Raw genomic sequence first — 20,648 nt, 5'->3', positions numbered from 1 at the left:
TCACATGATGACAGTTTCTGTTGGAGCCATCTTGTAGAGCGTGTTTGTTATAAGAATATATCACATCACTAGCATTAAAAACTGAAAATACATTGTTGCACTGCAATATTTGGTGTCAAAGTCAATTCTCTTGCAGAAGAACAAAGAAGTCCAGAATAACCACACAGCAAGAAGTTATACTCGCCCTGCAAAAAATTAATTTAAATCTAAAACCCATTTTAATCTTCTCAAAAGGATCTTGCAATTGTGCCTTGCTAAGTTAATAACCTTCTCCACCTCACTCAGATGTAAAACCTTGATTGTGACTTACTTAGAGGATGTAAGGGCCATTGACATATTGGAATTGATCTGTAATCTCTGGGTACTGACAAAGGGTCACAGACATGAACTATTAACCCTACCTTCCTCTGTCCACAGATTCTGCCTGATCTGTTGAGTGTTGCCAGCTTTTTCTCTATTTATTTCAGATTTCCAGACTCTGTTTTCTGATTTATAATCTGCTGGGCACATGATATGTGCTAAAAGGAAGGGGAAACTACCCAATATCATCATCATAGGCAGTCCCTCGAAATCAAGAAAGACTTGCTTCCACTCTAAAAGTGAGTTCTCAGGTGACTGTCCAATACGGGAATTACAGTCTCTGTCACAGGTGGGACAGACAGTGGTTGAAGGAAAGGGTGGGTGGGGAGTCTGGTTTGCCGCACGCTCCTTCCGCTGCCTGCGCTTGAGTACTGCATGCTCTTGTGCAGAAATAATGGGCCCAAGTTTCCACATGATTTGCACCTGATTTTTAGGAGCAACTGGTGGAGAACGGACTATCTTAGAAATCGCAATTCTCCACTTTTTTTTTTCTGTAGTTCTAGTCAGGTAGAACAGTTCTACTTTGGAACAGAATTTTTTCTTCAAAAGGGGGCATGTCCGGCCACTGACGCCTGATTTCAAAGTTTCCACAGTGAAAACGTACTCCAAACCAACTTAGAATGGAGCAAGTGAAGATTTTTGTAGAACTGAAAAAACCTGTTCTACACATTAAAAAATCAGGCGCAGGTTACAAATTAGGCGTCCAGAACGAGGTGGGGGGGGAAGGGAAGTCATTAAATTCTACAATAAATCCTTATTTATACTTCTACAAATATTATACAAATAAATCCAACCTGAATAAACATTTATAAGCAAAGAAAAGATTAAATAAACCATCTTCCTACCTGTGTGAAAGTGCTTCAGCCACGGAGAATGCTGCAGGCGTTCGTTCCCGCGGGGGGTGGGGAAGGAAACAGCCGTTCGTTCCCGCAGAGCCGGGGGGGGGGGGGGCGGGGAGGAGACAGTGAGAAGGCTGCAAGAAGCCTCAGTGCTGATGGCAATGTGCTTTTATTAAAAAATGTTCAAAAATTAAACAGCTACAAAGAACTACAAAAATGGCCGAGTGCCAATGTTTCCTTCACGCTGCGTTGCCGGCAGGAAAAAAACTAATATAAATGGTACCCGCCCCCTCCAACTTACAAAATCGGCGCGAGTGTAGGCTCCGCGCCAAACAGACAAGGAGCTGCAAAGTGCTCCAGAATCGCACATTTTTTTTCCGGCGCCGTTTTAGGCGCGAAAAACGGGCGCCCAGCTCGGAGGGGCGTCCGTTTTTTATCGTGTGGAAACTTGGGCCCGATATACTGAATCAAACACATGAAATTCTGGAAATACACAGATCAGTCTGTATTTGTAAAGAGAAAAACAAGTTAATATTTCCCAGATCATAGTCGAGAGCAAGCCATGTAAAATAATTCTCACAAGGCATGCAAATTCAAAACATCTTCCACACAGTATGCAATGTTAGCTGGTACATTGAGGATATGCAGTCAAAAGTACCAAAATATAATTGCCTAAAAATTATTTTATGTTCATTTATGAACACAATGGCTAATGTTAACTCCCGAGTCACAACACTGCTTTGCAATGTGAAATGGCATAAAACTGAACTAAAACATACAGGGATATTATTTCACAACCTCACTACGGCCCTGATTTTGCGCAGCATTCGGCGCCGTTTTTTCGGCGCCCAGCAATTTTTCTGGTGCTGAGTTTTAGTTTAAAGATTCCCCAATTATGGGGCTCCAGTGTCGACTACCAGCGCCATATATTCTGGCGCTGGTGGATGTTGAAAAGTACAATACGCGCCATTTCGGGCCATAAGGCCAAGTTTCCTGATTAGTGATATTGTTTTTTAATCGGCGCAGACACATTAAAAACACCGTAGGAAAAAACCTTACTAACAGCTAAAGAAAGTTGCGTTGGCCCACTCCCATCCCCGGCCAAATCGACTCCCTGGATATTTAACATTAACTTTATGGAACCTTATGTAACTTTAACTTCATGTAACTTTAAAAATAAAACAAATGAGAAAACTTACCATTACTGCTACTCCTTCGATGATAGAACTTTACGCATTTTTAAAAATATTGTTTTACTGCACACGTGCAGTTTTTTTTGATGTGCGCATGAGCAATGTGTTGGTTGTTTTTATTTTAAACGCATGCGCTGTTTTAGGCGCATCCTCTAATCTCCGCCCCCCCCCCCCCACCCCTGCCGAAGGCTTCCCAGGGCAACAAGGTATAGCAGTAACAGCTGCCTTGCCCACCCGGCCCATATTCCAAGAACAAATAATCCTGTTACCAACAATCCAATCCACACGCCCTTTGAATGCAGCTCCCTGCTGGGAGTGCAGAATCAATGAATTTACTCTTTCATGATTACTAATTTCAGCCTCCACCCAAGTTAAGTCTGCACTGACCTGGGGAATTCAATTGAATGTGAAACGTAATAAAATGGAACTATTTACCACTGGAATGTAATCACATCCCACCTGAGGGACTACTTGTCATGGTCTTGATTTTCGAAAAATGGTCTTGGATAGGAGGGGCAGTGTGTCGATGATGATGAATGCACGAGGTAAAAATAAGGATCAATTTTCATTGTTTTTTTTTAAAACAATACTTTTGGAAGAGGAGGTAAGCAGAAGAACTGATTTCCAGCACATATCCCTAATTCAGCATCTTCTGTAGCTGAAGATGTGTTTTATCTGATAAGGGTGAGTGACACGGCTGTAACAAAGAGCAAACCCGTGCTCAATCCACAAAAGGTTTGGTAGGTCAACTTTGAAATTAAATCTCCTTTCTGACTGAATTTCCTCCCCCATTATTGCAATCCCACTGCCATTTTGAACCTCAAGGTGGCCAAAAATGGCAGACCCAACTCCTTCACCGGCCCCCTTCTCCCCTACATTTTATTTCACCCTTCCAAGTTAATTTCCTATTATTCTCAGGGCTATCCAGCCTGAGGACATCTCCATGCTTCTTGGAAGGAGATAAGCAAAGCACTATGGGTAAGGATCCTTTCCAAAGAAGAATGCTTCTCCTTAGAAAACCCAGTCAGACACTCAACTAGTATCATACCGGAGGCATTTACACTTCCCCAAATAAACAGAGCTTTCTATGGGTTTCAACTCTGATGTACTTTCAAATTGGATTTTACTTTCTTCTTCTTAAATCAGGTTGAAGCAGTCTTTCAGATGAGACATTAAACCGAGGCCCCATCTGCCCTCTCAAGTAGATGGATGTAAAAGATCCCATAGCACTATTTCGAAGAGCAGGGAAGTTCTCCCTGGTGTCCTGGCCAATATTTATCTCAATCAACATAACAAAATGGATTATCTGGTCATCACACTGATGTTTGTGGGGGCTTGCTGTGCAAAAATTGGCTGCCGCATTTCCCACATTACAACAGTGACCACACTCCAAAAGCACTTCATTGGCTGTAAAGCACTAAGAGACGGCATGAAAGGCATTATATAAATCTAAGTCTTTCTTTCTTACGGCATTCTTATAATGTTATAGGGATATCCCAATAGTCCCCTGCACTTCAGAATCCAATCAGTTGAACACCACATTAACACTTCTGATCTGGAGCTTTGGTGTAAAAGTGAAAGACCAGCTGCTTGGGGTGTTACTTCCAATTTACCAGTGTAATCTGTATTCAAACACTATTGGGAATCCCTATTTACACACTATCTTCATCACTGTTGCAGTGGAAGCCCACTTCAACACCCAACATCGCAGACTGCAATAAAAGATTCAAAGCCCTGTTCGAGCACAAAGTAAACTGCATGGAAACTAATGTCATACCAGTAGGTAAGCAGCGTTCTCCAGTTGTTAACACATTTCACTTCAAGAGGGTCCTGGCATGCTTCAAGTTCTTTAAGGTTAATCTAGCCCCTTAAGTACCAAAGACTCCACCAAGCCAATTTCTCAACAGTACTCGAGGCTATCCATGAGGGAGCGGTGTGTTGAATACACTTCCCAATCTCTCAGGTTCTACTACCCTATCTGATATTGTTAACAGTTCCCTCAACTCTGGTAGTGTCGCCCTCGTTTTCAAATCTGTCATTACACCCACCTCCTCAAAAACCCACCTTTGACCCCTCTCTGTCCTTGCAAACTATCATCCCTATCTTCAACCTCCCTTTCCTCTCCAGTTCTTGTTGCCTCCAAAATCTGATCCCACCTTTCCCGCAACTCCACGTTTGAATCACTCCAATCAGGTTTCCGCCCCTGCCGCAGCACTCAAACAACCTTTATCAAAGTCACAAATGACATCCTATGTGACTGTGACCATGGTAAACCAGATCTCTTCATTCTTCTCGACTTGCTTAAAAGCCTTTGACACGGTTGACCACACCATCCTCCTCCAACGCCTCTCCCCCGTCGTCCAACTCTCCTGGCCTCCCATCTTCTTATAAACTTCAGCTCATCCAAAACTCTGCCTCCTATATCCTAACTTCCACGGAGTGCCGTTCACCCTGTGCTTGCTGACCTACATTGCCTCCCAGTCCAGCAACGCCTCGAATTCAAAATTCTCAATTTGTGTTCAAATCCCTCCATGGCCTCAACCCTCCCCATCTCTGTAACCTCTTCCACCTCTACAACCCTCCTTCCACCCCCAATTTCCTTCACCCCACCACTTGCAGTCGTGCCTTCAGCTTAGGTCCCAAGTTCTGGAATTCCCTCCTTAAACCTCACCCCCTTCCTTCTGTTCTCCTTTAAGATGCTGCTTAAAGCCTATCTCTTTGACCAAGTTTTGAATTGTCCTATATCCTTATAAGAACATAAGAAATAGGAACAGGAGTAGGCCATACGGCCTCTCGAGCCTGCTCAGTCTTTCAATAAGATCATGGCTGATCTGATCATGGACTCAGCTCCACTTCCCCACCCTCTCCCCATAACCCCTTATCCCCTCATCGTTTAAGAAACTGTCTTAAATTTATTCAATGTCCCAGCTTCCACAGCTCTCTGAGGCAGTGAATTCCACAGATTTACAACCCTTTGAGAGAAGAAATTTCTCCTCATCTCAGTTTTAAATGGGCGGCCCCTTATTCTAAGATTATGCCCTCTAGTTCTAGTCTCCCCCATCAGTGGAAACATCCTCTCTGCATCCTCCTTGTCAAGCCCCCTCATAATCTTATATGTTTCAATACAATCACACCTCATTCTTCTGAATTCCAATGAGTAGAGGCCCAACCTACTCAACCATTCCTCATAAGTCAACCCCCTCATCCCCGGAATCAACCTAGTGAACCTTCTCTGAACTGCCTCCAAAACATGCTTTCGTAAATATGGAAACCAAAACTGCATGCAGTATTCCAGGTGTGGCCTCACCAATACCTTATATAGCTGTAGCAAGACTTCCATACTTTTATACTCCATCCCCTTTGCAATAAAGGCCAAGATACCATTGGCCTACCTGATCACTTGCTGTACCTGCATACTATCCTTTTGTGTTTCATGCACAAGTACCTCCAGGTCCCACTGTACTGTGGCACTTTGCAATCTTTCTCCATTTAAATAATAACTTGCTCTTTGATTTTTTTTCTGCCAAAGTGCATGACCTCACACTTTCCAACATTATACTCCATCTGCCAAATTTTTGCCCACTCACTTCGCCTGTCCTTTTGCAGATTTCTTTGTGTCCTCCTCACACATTGTTTTTCCTCCCATCTTTTTATCGTTGGCAAACTTGGCTACATTACACTCAGTCCCTTCTTCCAAGTCGTTAATATAGATTGTAAAAAGTTGGGGTCCCAGCACTGATCCCTACGGCACCCCACTAGTTACTGGTTGCCAACCAGAGAATGAACCATTTATTCGAACTCTCTGTTCTTTGTGAGCTAGCCAATCCTCTATCCATGCTAATATATTACGCCCAACCCCGTGAACTTTTATCTTGTGCAGTAACCTTTTATGTGGTTCAGTGTGAAATTCTGTCCGCTAACGCTCCTGTGAGGTGCCTCTGGATGCTTTACTAAGTTAAATGCAAGTTATTGTTATTAATTTCCTACCAAGGCTCCTTCACCTGTCGAAATGTTCCCAGTCAAAATCCTCTAAATTGACTTTCCCAAATTAGTGAACTGTCAGCCTTAGCTCAGTGAAAGCACATTCACCTGATTTGGAAAATTGTCCGTTTACACCGGAGACTTGGGCAATAATCTAGGCTGACACTGATGCAGTACTGACGGAGTGCTGCACTGTCAGAGGTGCCATCTTTTGGATGCAACATTAAACCGAGGCCCCGTCTACCGTCGCAGGTGGATGTAAATGATCCCATCGCACTATTCAAAGATGAGCAGGGAGTGGGTCCTGCTGTCCTGACCAGTATTTATCCCTCAACTAAACATTACCAAAATCAAATGAGCTCATTATCATTTGTGGAAGCTTACTGTGTGTAAATTGACTGCTGCATTTCCTACATTAACCCAGTGACTACACTTCGAAAGTACTTCATTGGCTGCAAAGCACTTTGGGACATCCTGAGGTCATGAAAGGCACTACCTGTATATACATACAAGTCTTTCTTTCTTCAGTAAGCAGTCGAGCAGATTCATCGAAAAGAGCAAGTAACTCAGAGACCTGTAATTACATCAAGACAGATGATCTGTCCCAAAACTGTTACCACTATTACCGGGCAACACATCTCCAGATGACAGCATCAGGGGTCAATGCCCTGCCAAACAATCCCTGCATATTCTGGCACAGAAATGATAAGTCCAGCTCCCTGATTCCATTGATCTACTGAGCCAGATTTTTGTGGGCTGTTGAAATAAGGGAGCTGGATTTATCAGTATGAACACTGGGAGATGGAGCACAATCTCACAGAATCCAAATCAAAACAGTAGCAGTATAAAGGCTAGCTTTAAGTAAAAGGAAGTGTCACAATCCACACTAAATGGATGGCACTCCCTTCAACACCTCAGTCGGATGTACCAATGAGAACTCCTAAGAGCTTGCCCATGAGTGGGTCAGTGTGGATAGAGCAAGATGGCAGCTAATTTGCACACAAACAGCAATCAGATAAATGACAAGCTCATCTGTTCTGGCGATATTGATTCAGGAATGAATTTTACCCAGGATACTGAGAGAACTCCCCGTGCAACGGGATTTTGTATGCCCACCTGAAAAGACAGACGAGGCCTTGCTTTAACATCGCATCTAAAAGACGCGCCTCCAGTACTAGACTGAAACTTCAGCCTGGATTAATTGCTCAAGTCCCTGGAGGGGGGAATGAACTAATAACCTTCTGACTCAGAGGCAAGAGTTATACGGCTGAGCCAGGCTTACAGAATGATTATAACGCCGATGATAAATTGCTATCGTTCAATAAAAACCACTGGTGTATCTTCATTTTCAGAATGCGAAAAGGGGATAAGACTCATGGTTGAATAGGCTGCATTTATAGCACAACTACAACGTTGGTGTGAAGCAGTTTCACTTTGCATCAAAGATTAGCCCATGTTCTGGAATTCCTTCCCCAAAGCCCTCTGCTTCCACTGCCCTGTCCACCTTTCAGACTCTCCTTAAACTCACCCCACTTTGACTAAGTTTTTGGCCCCCCCAAGACCCCCGCCAAATACCTGCCTCTTTGGCTTAGCATCCATTTTTTTAAAATTACATCTCTGTGAATCTGGTTTTCCTATGTTAAAGGCACTATTGATGCGGCTGTAGTGTTTATCCAGTTAATATCACTCTCTTCTCACTGGAGCCAGGTCAGAATTTACAAAGCAAATACAGTTGGCATCAATGATACATCTATAGTGTACATGCAGCCTTAACTGATCTTCATCCTCAATGGAAGGTGCACCGAGACATCTTTCTGTCTGAAGTGCATTGCAGAAATGCAGGGTGTGGGTCATGGACATCATTACCAAGATCGCACATTGGTTATTTGCAAGATGGAATAACGACTTGCTTTATATTTAAAGTAACAGTGGACACGATTTTACACTCGAGAGGCTGTGGATGGCAGGCATAATGTAGTAACCTGCTTTTTCAGATTAGTTACAAATGCTTTAAGGTAGTTCACAAGAGAGAGCTAGCTTATATGGTGGAAAGTCTGTGGCTCTGTCTCCATCCACAGGCAGTCAGATGGAATGCATGTGCCAAACACTTGTAATATCTGCACTGAAACCTAAATTGGGGTTTATAAAACTGGACATTTGGCAATTTTGCACGAATCTAGAGAATTTTCATTCGTAAATAGAAAAGAATCATTTGAATTGGGAAAAAACACACAATTGTTGTAAAATTAAGAAGGGATCATTTGCCCGCAAGACAGCAGTGACTACACTTTAAAAGTTATTCATTGGCTGTCGCATGTCTTGAGGGTGTGAAAGGCAAGTGCTTCTAGGATCTTTTTGAGGATGTAACAGGTGAATTGAGATGGTTTCGAATACCCCACCCCCCCCACCCTGCCCCACCACACACACAATCCGCATTAGAACAAACGGGGGTAGAAACAGCACAAGCTGCTTGCAAAATACGAACAAACACAAGTAAATGCAAGCTGTTTCAAGGTAATATTTGTTGATATATTCACTATAAATCGTTCCTTGGGATTAAAGAGACCTTGTGAAATAGCAAATCAATAACAGCAATCTTACATTGATAACAATCATTTGCCCAACCAACAGCAATGAAGTACAGATACCTTCGTCTTACATAAAGTACTGAGCAAAATAGTATTTCTAATAAGTGGATAAGAGTATATCGGGAAGCTCGTGTTTCATATTTAAACAGTGCTTCAAAAAGAATCAATGTGTCCATTATTCTAGCTATAAATTATGGGAAGTGCTTCAAACAGGAAATGTTATATAATGAATTGATTTTCCCTTTAAATTCCTATTACCCAGTTCATGGTTTATTAACATTGGGCAATTCTGCAGCCACCAAACCCTAGGCTACTCTAAGGAAGGCCACATTCCGAGTCATACTTTTCAGCTGTTTTTTTCAATAGTTTGTCTACTCCTTTCCTCGGTGTTGTTTCTGTGAATTGGTTCAGTTCTCTGTTTTGTTCTCATCATTCTTCCTCTTTTATCTGTGGGGACCCACTAGTTCCCGTTCACAGACAAGACTGCCTATTGTTACACATACCATCACAGAAGATGAAGTGGCTTTACGATCATTGAAGCCAATTCTTTCACCTCAGTGTTTGTTAAGTCACTTGATCTGGGGGCTTCATCGCAACCAATTTCTTATCAGCATTCACTTGGAATGTACCATGGGAGAAAAGTAGTCAAAACTGCACAAAGTTCAGTTCTTTGTTCAGACTTCTGCCCAACAGAGCACTTAACAGTGAGAGATTAGCCATGTCTCCCTTCCCTCAAACTGAAACGGACTCCACCCTTGCCTCAGCTCATCTGCAGCTGAAACCCTCATCCATATCTTTGTTACCTCTAGACTTGACTATTCCAACTCACTCCTGGCCGGCCTCCCATCTTCCTTCCCCCGTAAACCTGAGGTAATCCAAAACTCAGCAGCCTGTGTCCTAATTCGCACCAAGTCAGCATTCACTTGGAATGTACCATGGGAGAAAAGTAGTCAAAACTGCACACTCACCCCTGTGCTCGCTGACCTACCTTGGTTTCCGGTTAAGCAACACCTCTATTTTAAAATTGTCATCTTTGTTTTCAAATCCCTCCCTGGCTTGCCCCTCCCTATCTCTGTAATCTCCTCCAGCCCGACAACTCTCCACCCCGCCCCCAGACATCTGCACTCCTCCAATTCTGGCCCCTTCAGCATCCCTGATTTTCATTGCTCTACCGTTGGCAGCAATTCGCTCAGCTACTGAGGCCGCAAGCTCTGAAACTCCCTCCCTAAACCTCTCAATTTCTTTCTCCCTTTCCTCTTTTAAAATGCTCCTTTAAACTTACCTCTTTGGCCAAGCTTTTGGTCATCTGCCCGAATATCTCCTTATGTGGTTCGGTGCCAGATTATGTTTGATAACGCTCCTGTGAAGCGTGTTAGGACGTTTTACGACTATAAATACAAGTAGTTGTTGTTGAATGGGATTGGGCAGGAGATTGAGATGGAGAAAGGAAGAAAGGTATTTTCCTTCGAGCACAATGCCACTAATCCGGAAAGCTGCAAGAAGCTATTAGCTATGATTGTGACAGGACAAGAATGCTGAGTCTGTTAAGTTTGTTGGACTCAACCCATTCCACAAAACAACATATTCAACAAAATAGGTTCGGGAGGGCCAGGGATAAAAATCTCGAATGGCCAGAGTTATGTTAGATGTCATGGGTCCGTCCTTTGCCCAGAGTGTGTTGGACCTGTGGAACAAGCTGCCGGCTTGTGCAGGGAATGCTGATTCGCTGAATTCCTCCAACCGAGATTGGACCCGTTTCTGGCTGGGGCAGAGATCACCTCATACAAAAGGTAGATACATTACATTAATCAGGTTTATCTACCTATGGATACACAGAATAGCATTCATAATATTCAATAGATAAATATTAGTTCATATCCTGAAGCACTGCTCACAGAATTCTTTTTAAAAATTCTATGTATCCTTATCCGGAACGCTCAGGGCCTGGCCTGTTCTGGAAAAGGGCTTTTTCCTGGGCGAGGGGAGTTCACATTAAGTTGGATGGTACAGGTACTGAGCAAGGGGATATCGGGCTTGGGGCTGGGAGTGCGGCAGAAAGATTATTGGCGGGGTGGATCGCTGGATCAGGCCAGTGATTGCGGGAGTCAGCAGCAAGGAAGGACTTCAATTTGTTCATGCCAGAAATCTGCGCATGCTCCACCTGGTGGCCGGGAATGGTTCTGGACGAGGGGTTGTTCTGGATAAGGGAGTTCTGTATAAGGGAGTTCTGGATAAGAGAGGTTCGCTGCACTATCTCGACATTTCCTGCTGCTCCATTACTCACCTGTCTGTTAAATTTTATAATAAATGAGAAGAAAATGTTGAACCTTTCAAAATTTATATTTTTTCAATTCATCACCCTACTACCAATATTTATATATATTTTTTTAAAGGGACCTTTGCCCACGCTGCCAGTCATCATGACATCATTCACGATTGCATCATACGATAACTAGGGATCCATGAGGTGTGGTCATCGTGAAGCAACCATTACATTCAAAAACAAGGACCAGTAGCGACCATAGAACCAAACCAAAGTGCTCGGAATCCATGCTTCGTCCACTCAGCTTGTCCTCATCACGTTGTTCCAGAGCCCCATCAAACATTCAGGTCACACACATACTTAGGAGAGAGCGAGAGCACAATTCTGCAGGGGCTGTAAATTCATTAAGACTCAAGATTGTGTTGGAATGGTACCACAGACAAGTACTACATATGCTGCCAGCAACAACTGAAATCTTCTGACTCATCACAGCAACTGTCATAACTATTACAGTATTTGCAGAGCTGAAACCATACACGCCCTCCATCACAATTTGGAGGACGAGAAAGAGAGTGTTGACTTTAACTGGAGTACTTCAATAAGCCATTAATTGTAATGACAAAGCATAAAGATCATTAACAAGTAAAACTGGTACAGTATAATATATTTGTGCCATAAAGAAAAGAGACTAGAGTTATATTAATACACTATATGAGGACGACCAGTACCCTGTATACACAGACAATTGTTATAATACACTGTACTTAAAATATACCATTGTACTGTTTATTAAATAGACTACAGTTATACTAATACGCTACATGAAGCATTTATTAGGCAATCTCTAATTCACAGTAGAGGATGGCAAGTAGGTTAAAATATACTGCTATCAGATTATGCAAAATATTGAGAAATCTTTATGGATCAATGACAACAAGTTGAAATTATATGGCGCCTTAACCGTAGTAAAACATCCCAAGGCACTTCACGAGTATTATGAGGAAATGAAATTGACACCGAGCCACACAAGGAGAAATTAGGGCAGGTGACCAAGAAGTAGGTTTTAAGGAGCGTCTTCAAGGAGATAGAGAGGTAGAGAGGTTTAGGCAGGGAGCTCCAGAGCTTGGGGCCGAGGCAACAGAAGGCACCAATGGTCGCTTCTCGGCCTTTTGGCTAAGATCATGCGTAACTGACCTGACAGGGGAGTAACCATGACCAGAAAGTGGTTCTCCCTGGATCAGGAAGGTGGTTCTCCTATGCTTTTTGGAAATAGGAGGTGGGTGGAGGGGCACACATCCACCTCCATGGCACAAACCTGGTATTGCAGTACTTCCAGGAACGGTGCAGTGGCTCTAGGCCTTTTGGCTAAGAGCAAAAACATTGGCGCAGAGTGATCCTTGAATGGGCCCAAGGTGACCTCTGGCGTTTGTGATCTGCCAAGTTGATTTGACAAAGAATTGGAAAGATTGGCAACGAATAAATAAAAAAAAACAGAAGGCACCAATGGTTGAGCAATTATAATCAGGGATGCTCAAGAGGGCAGAATTTGAGTAGCACAGATATCTTGGGAGGCTATGGGGCTGGTGGAGATAACAGAAATAGGGAGGGGCGTGATCATGGAGGGATTTGAAAACAAGGATGAGAATTTTGAAAATCGAGGTGTTACTAAATCGGAAGCCAGTATCAGTCAGCGAGCACAGGGATGATGGGTGAGCAGGACAGTGCGAGTTAGGACACGGGGCAGCCAAGTTTTGGATCACCTCTAGTTTACGTAGGGTAGAATGTGGGAGGCCAGCCAGGAGAGAGTTGGAATAGTCAAGTCTAGAGGTAACAAAGGCATGGATGAGGGTTTCAGCAGCCGATGAACTGCGGCAAGGGCGGAGACAGACGATGTTACGGAGATGGAAATAGGTGGTCTTAGTTAAGCTACGGATATGTGGTCGAAAGCTCGTTTCAGGGTCAAGTATGACACCAATATTGCGAACAGCCTGGTTCAGCCTCAGACAGAAGTTGGGGAGAGGGATGGAGTCAGTTGCTAGGGAACGGAATTTGTGGCGCGGGTCGAAAACAATGGCTTTGGTTTTCCCAATATTTAATTGGAGAAAATTTCTGCTCATCCAGAACTAGATGTCAGACAAGCAGTCTGACAATTTAGAGATTGTGGAGGGGTCGAGAGAACTCGTAGGGGTAGTGAAGCAAAGCTGGGTGTCATCAGCATACATGTGGAAACTGACGCTGTGTTTTCAGATGATATCGCCAAGGGGCAACATGTAGATGAGAAATAGGAGGAAGTCAAGGATAGTTCTTTGGGGGACACCACAGGTAACGATGAGAAAGCAGCAAGAGAAGCCATTGCAGGTGATTCTCTGGCTACGATTAGATAGATAAGAATGGAACCAATCAAGTGTAGTCCCACCTAGCTGGACGACGGTGGAGAGACGTTGGAGAAGGATGGAGTGGTCAACCGTGTCAAAGGCTGCAGACAGGTCGAGAAGGATGAGGAGGGATAGTTTGTCTTTGTTACAGTCACAAAGGATGTCATTTGTGACTTTGATGAGAGCCGATTCAGTACTGTGGCGGGGTGGAAACCTGATTGGAGGGATTCAAACATGGAGTTGCCGGAAGATTGGGAATGGATTTGGAAGGTGACAACACGTTTAAGGACTTTGGAGAGGAAAGGGAGGTATGAGATGGGGTGGTAGTTTGCAAGGATGGAGGGATTGAGGGTTGGTTTTTGAGGAGAGGGGTGATGATGGCAGATTTGAGGGAGAGGGGGGATAGTATCTGAGGAGAGAGAATCGTTAACAATGTCAGCCAACAAGGGAGCCAGAAAAGGAAGTTGGGTGGTCAGTAGTTTGGTAGGAATAGGGTCAAGCAAGCAGGAAGTGAGTCTCCTGGACAAGATGAGCTCAGAGACATCATGAGAGGAGATCGGAGAGAAACTGGAGAAAGATTTGAGGTCAGGGCTAGAGCAGGGGGGGATTCTTAGAGGAAGTTTGGTTCGGTGCGCTAGGAAAAGGAAGGGAAGTGGCAGAGGCAGCTGAACAGATGGTCTCAATCTTAGAGACAAAGAAGTCCATGAGCTCCTCACACTTGTTGTCGGAGAAGGTGAGGATCAGGATACAGGGGAGAGGGGTTTAAGAAGACCCTTAAGAAGAAGCAGTGGAGAATAGTAGCTGGTGTTTATGTTTGTATTCCAGAATGATTCTCGAGTAGTGAGCGATTTTGGCAGATGAGAGCAGAACCCGATAATGCTTTATGTGGTCTAGCCAGATCTGGCGGTGAATGGCTAAACCAGTTGTCCGCCATGTCCGTTCATGTTTGTGTCCCTTGGACTTAGGGGAGCAAAAATAAGGGCCGTACCAAGAGGAGCGGCCAGGGTGAGAGAGTTTTAATAGGGACGAGGGCATCAAAGGTGGTGGTGAGAGTACGGCTGTGCAGATCGGAAGCTGCAGAAAAGTCATGGTGAATGGAGGGCCAAAGGCTGGACAGTTGGGAGTTCACAAGTGCAGTTGCAAGAGAGTCGGGAGAGAGTTTATTTTTGAGAGGTGGGGGTGGAGAGCGATACGAGGAAGCGAGACGAACTGCTACATTTGACAGATAAATGATTTGTTTATTCTATTACTGGCTCCCATTCTCTGGTTTCTGTTACTGTTGACAATTAAACCACTTCGGTTTCTGTTGTTTTCTAATCTTCAATATAATTCTGCTGCTAACACACTCACTTCATTCATTCTCTTCACTTCAAATCTATCGTGACCATCCTTTGTTTTATAATTCCAAGTCTGCGAACCTCACAGGATGCAACAGCTTCCAGACCACAATCAATTCCTGAAATCGGTACTGTGAAACACAGCCAATACCAAATGGCCCTGAAGTTATTGCATCTAAGTTTAATGAAAATTTATGTAAAGACTTGAGGCAAAGCACATAGTTAGAAATATATATTTTCTAAGAATATAAATGATGCAATCAAATTATCAATAAGTAAATTGTACAAAAATGAATAAATTCATACTCAGCATGTTGGGCATTCTCATTCAGATCTCAAACTGAAGACCATCTTTTCCATCATATAACATCAACTAAAGCTACAAGTCAGTTTTGTAATAGGGTTAGTTTGGTGTCTTGAATGCCAAGTATTAATGCCAGTAAAAGACTACATAAAATCAAAGACATCTGCTGTCGTCACTTCATCTCAACGTCTGGCAGACCTGGTTGAGAAAACTGCAAACTTTCAGTATCAGGCTTTGCCAAGACAAAATCTTCGATGGATGGCTGACATTATAATTGCAAAATAAAATCAGCTTTGGCTCAGCAGTAGCACTCTGAGCTCCCAAGTGAGAAGGTTGGGTTCAATCCCCACTCCAGGACCCAAGTACATAATGTCTCAGAATTTGCGGCCCCTAGGGGTTAGTATGAGGTGCGCACGCACCCGTAGGGGCCCTGCAAGTTCCTGCTTTAGACATGCAATGTGCATACACCTAAACTTGCGATTGGTCAAGAATCCTATAGAAGTAAAGGGCTTCCGCGGGTGGAGAGTTGGGCTATTTGCCCAATTTCGATCCAGCGAATGCCCTTCAAATTCTGATCAGTGCAACACTTTTAACGGACAGAAAAAGACATTTAAAAAAAAATAACTTAAACATTTAAAATCCTGTTAAATAAGGCAAGTTTATTTTTAGACCCTTTAAAATTTGTAAAATTAAAAAAAAATTTTTTTTTAAATTACGCTTTTGTTTCAAATAATTAATTACATTCCATTTTGATTAATTTTAAATATGTGATGTTTTTTGAATTTATTTTTAAGTGTTTGTGTGTTTTGGGGGTATTCCCATTCATACTTATAGTGATTGCATATCTGGAAGCACCATACGTGTGAATGGGAAAACTCCTACTTGGATAGGTTGGGTCAGCCTACGTGATTCTAGGGATGCACACGATGTGCCCAAGTCTCTGGGATATGTGGGCCTCGACGCAGGCCTTTGCATAGAGGCCCAGGACCGCAAATTTCCGAACCTCCCTGACCAACCCGTATATTCGTAGAATTTTTCAGGTCGGGGGCATCCCCCCACGATAAGCCTCCGACCGCAATTTCTGGGCCAATAACAGCATTTCAGTGCAGTACTGAGGGAGTGCTGCACTGTTGAAGGTGGCATCTTTCAGGTGAGACATTAAACCGAGCATCCGTCTGCCTATCCTGCGTGTGTGTCCTAGTCAACATTTATTCCTCAAGCAACACCACCAAAAACAGATTAACTGGTCATTTATCTCATTTGCTGCTTGTGCAATCTTGTTGTGCGCAGATTGAGTCCCTAACAACAGGTACACTTCTAAAGTATTACATTGGCTGTGAAGTGCTTTGGGATGTCATGATGGCGTTATATAAATGGGTGCTCTCTCTTTATAAAATAGAAACCTAACCATGAGCTGCAAATTCCATCAAGAAACTCAGAAGACATGGGGTTCTATTTTCACCATGATTGTGCGCCATTTTTTGGCGTCCAAACGTTTTTAGGCGTGAAATACTCACTTTCCAACTTTCGCCAACGTTTGGACGCTGGCGACGACCACGTGCGCCAGTTGAAACATTTTTGCCGCAGACACGAGTCAAAACGAGATCAGGCGCCGTTTTTGTGGACTTAATCTATTTTGGCCAGCCACGATTTTTTTAAGCGCGACGCAGACTGCCCAAAAGCCCCACAAAAAAAACGTGTGTTAACTTAAGGAATCAACGCGGCGCACAAGAGGACAGGAACGTGGCAATAAGAATACACAATAAAATACTTTTTTTTTTCCCCACAGGGAACTCTTTTTGATGATTTCTGGGCCAAAAGGACTACTCCCCCCCGCCCCCCCACCCCCCCGCAAAAGCTGGACCTGCTGCAATCCCAGGCTGAATGGCCGTTCCGCTCAGTCCCGCTCCCTGTGAGTTGAAGTTCGGGAGTGGGAGGGCTATTCGGCTGGGGATTGCAGCGGGTCAAGCTGGCGGGGCGGGGGGGTGGCCGTGGGTCCAGCCAGGGGGGTGGGGGGGATTGCAGGGGGTCCAGCGGATTACACTTTTAAATGCTGGATTGTAAGATATAGAAATGAGCAGGTTAATCATTTTGGGATACAGAATACAGCAGTGATCAACTGCTAATGATGTCTATGTCTTGGTAAAGTTGTCTTACGATCGCTAATCCTGCAGAATGAATGTCATTATGAATCAAAGACAGGAGCGGGCTTCAGCATCTCTGGTTGCTCTGGAAAATTCAGCTTTTTGCGCATGCCCAGAGAGTTTTTGGTGCAGACTTGAAGTTCCGCCGCCTCCCCAGACTAACTTCAGAGAGCGCTGTGCCAAATTTAAATAATTCTTTGGTGAAAGTCCCGATTTTTTTTTTCCAGTGCAACCAGGCACAAAAAAAATTCGGCCATACATCCTGCTGGGCACCAAAAATCGGCAAAGAGGAAAACAGAGCCTGTGATCCCTAAACCTGCAAGAACACAGAAGATTCATAATGATTCCAGTCTAATATTTGCTTGCATTATGCTTAACTATTCATCAAATTACAATTTGATTAATTATTTGGAATTACTCCCTCATTTTGTGCTGTATGATTTATCTAGACCACACAAACCATAAACCAAATGCCAAAACTAGCAAGAGACAGAGCCAAGTTTTACGGTTTCAGAGGGGTAAATACCGGCAACAGTAAAGAATCATTTAGTTTGTAAAAATGCCAAATTGTTGGCTCAGACTTAAAATTTTCAGCTTAAAATTTTAAAATGTACCGATTGAAGCAAAATCTTAGATAATTCCAAACAGAATGCTTCTTTGGTGATAGAGAACACTGGTCCTTAGTATTGAGCATATGTTGGTGTGTACTGGTGATTCCCAGGGTGGAGTGGAGATAAGTGAGGAGGGCCCAGCTCAGCAGTGGAAAAATGTCTTCACAAGTGAAATACACAGGCTGGCAGTGGGTGGGTGGGGGGGAAAGAGAGGAGTACATGATAGCAGAAGGTGTTAGCAGCTAAACATCACAGCCAGCCCCAGACTCCTGGTGAGCAACTCCACAAGATCCTCGATTATAAATAATTACACGAGCAGTAGGTATTTTTCCAATTACGGCTGGATGAGGCATGAGATAATTAGGAATTCTAAATAGATGGGTTTTTCCAGTAATTGTTCATTTTGCTAAAGGAAAACAATGCTTTACTGTTTTCAGTCAGCTGCCTTGAATCATAACTATGCAGAAAGTCAAAGGAAAACAGTGCATTTAGGAATGATACAATGGCTGTTAACATTCATGATGGATGACAGCATCATGTCTTAAACTGTAATATACTTGAAGCAAATAACTAGAAATCACTACATATATCCAACATATATATTAGTTTTCATAATTATGGTATTATGTCTCCTTACCAATAATGCGTGAAACTCGGCAGCCCGTGTCCTAACTCGCACCAAGTTCCACTCACCCATGTGCTCGCTGACCTACATTGGATCCCGGTTAAGCAAAGCCTCGATTTCAAAATTCTCATCCTTGTTTACACATCCCTCCCTATCTCTGTAATCTCTTCCAGCCTCACAATCCCACCCCCCAAGATGTCTACGCTCCTTAAATTCTCCCCCTTGAGCATCCCTGATTATAATTGCTCAACCATTGGTGGCCGTGGCTCAACCACAGCTGCCTAAGCTCTGGAACTCCCTCCCCAAGTCCCTCCGTCTCTCACTACCTTCCTTAAACCTACCTCTTTGACCAAACTTTTGGTCATCTGCCATAATTTCTTCTTATGTGGCTCGGTCTCAAATTTATTTGTTTTGTCTTAAAACACTCCTGTGAAGCGCCTTGGGACGTTTTACTATGTTAAAGGTACTATATAAATGCAAGTTGTTGTTGAAACACCACCATCATTCTACAGAGTATTTTGGTTTGAAATTCAGAAGCCCATGGCATACTCTTTGATCCCTAAACATAATGGGGTAGATTTTTAACTTGGCTTGAATGGAAATGAAAAGTTTCTATAACGGGAGGTCGATCCACGATGCCAGTTTTGCACCCAAGTGGCAATCTGAAAATCTATCGCAATGCAGACCCCTCTGCCCTCTCCACAGATCCTGTCTGACCTGTTAACTGTTTCCAGCAATATCGGTTTTGTTTCAGACTTCCAGCTTCTGCAATTTTGTTAGGTGATTATAATCCGAGGTTGTTACTGTCATTCTGAGAGCAAAAAAGATCAGAGAGTGTTTTTTTTTCAATGTAGTGTGCATAGAAAGCCGGAGAAGGATTCAGAATAATTGCAAAAATATTCCAACAGCAGATCATAGACACATCCACATGAAGCATTTTTGAGCGATAAGGGGATAAGGGGTTATGGGGAACAGGCAGGGAAGTGGAGCGGAGCCCATGATCAGATCAGCCATGATCTTATTAAATGGCGGAGCAGGATCGAAGGGCCAAATGGTCTATTCCTGCTCCTATTTCTTATGTTAAGCTGTGATGCCCAATAACAGGTTGCATTTATGTACGGCTTTTAATGTGGGTGGAGAGAGCAAGGGAGAGGGGGTTTAAGAAGACAGTTGGTATTGGAGAAAAGAAGCCGGTGTTATCTTTGATCTCCAGAATGATCCTGGAACAGGTTGGGTTTTACTGGAGAACAAGCGCATCAAAAGTGGAGGAGAGGGAGTAGTTAAACGCTCTAGGTTTAACAACCCAAAATCTACCTGTATCACTCAATACGACTGCTGCCTAAATATAGTGCATCATACCTCGAGCAGCTTGTCAGAGTACAGAGTGAGCTGCTATTTGGTGGTTACTGAGAGCAGGCTCGGAATGGACATACTGCATTGCTCACTGCAGTTCACTCCGCTGCAGCATTGGTCTTAAGTTGGAGTATTCACTAACATTCAAAATATAACTTGGATTGTTCATATTTCACCAATTCAAGGGCTTTATACTGAAAATGTATTTCATCCAAATAATTCATATAAACCTTTCTTTACTTTTTCTATCTCAAGGGGAATTTAAAAGGTTCTCATTTTTAAGTTGCAGTAAATATTTGCAAAGCACTAAGATGCTACATCTCATCTCCAGGCATCCGGTCTTACAAGTTTCTCTAAACCGAGGGCATTGAAGCGTATTATCTTATACTTAAGTAATCATTCCGCTGCAGCATTGGTCTTAAGTTGGAATATTCACTTTCAAAATATAACTCGGAGTTTCATATTTCATCTAGTACAAGGGCTTTATACTGAAAGTGTATTTCATCCAAATATCCACACTATCGATTTAATTGCACCTATGGGGTTATACCAGCTGATGTAGCTGGCAGTCTCCATTTTGGGAGCGTAAGATCCAGAATAGCCCGCGCACCGATTTAGTTATGAGGCTAAACTGGTCCCCGTCTCAGATGAGGTCTCATGTGGGTTCACATAAAT

General features: G+C 43.3%; 1 protein-coding gene and 1 non-coding gene across 5 annotated transcripts in view; one reads left to right on the top strand and one right to left on the bottom strand.

Moving 5' to 3' along the window:
• klhl13 (kelch-like family member 13) overlaps positions 1-20,648 on the bottom strand; it is a 333,304-nt gene that overhangs the window by 115,622 nt on the left and 197,034 nt on the right. The gene's annotated exons all lie outside the window — the stretch shown is intronic.
• On the top strand, positions 12,378-12,576 carry LOC139266370 (U2 spliceosomal RNA). The gene has a single exon (XR_011593701.1). It is a non-coding gene; the product is annotated as a U2 spliceosomal RNA (small nuclear RNA).

The sequence above is a fragment of the Pristiophorus japonicus genome, chromosome 6, assembly GCF_044704955.1.
Source record: "Pristiophorus japonicus isolate sPriJap1 chromosome 6, sPriJap1.hap1, whole genome shotgun sequence".
Taxonomy (NCBI): Eukaryota; Metazoa; Chordata; class Chondrichthyes; family Pristiophoridae; genus Pristiophorus; species Pristiophorus japonicus.
Note: the sequence above shows the minus strand (reverse complement) of the source record. Positions and strands in the feature narration are given on the sequence as shown.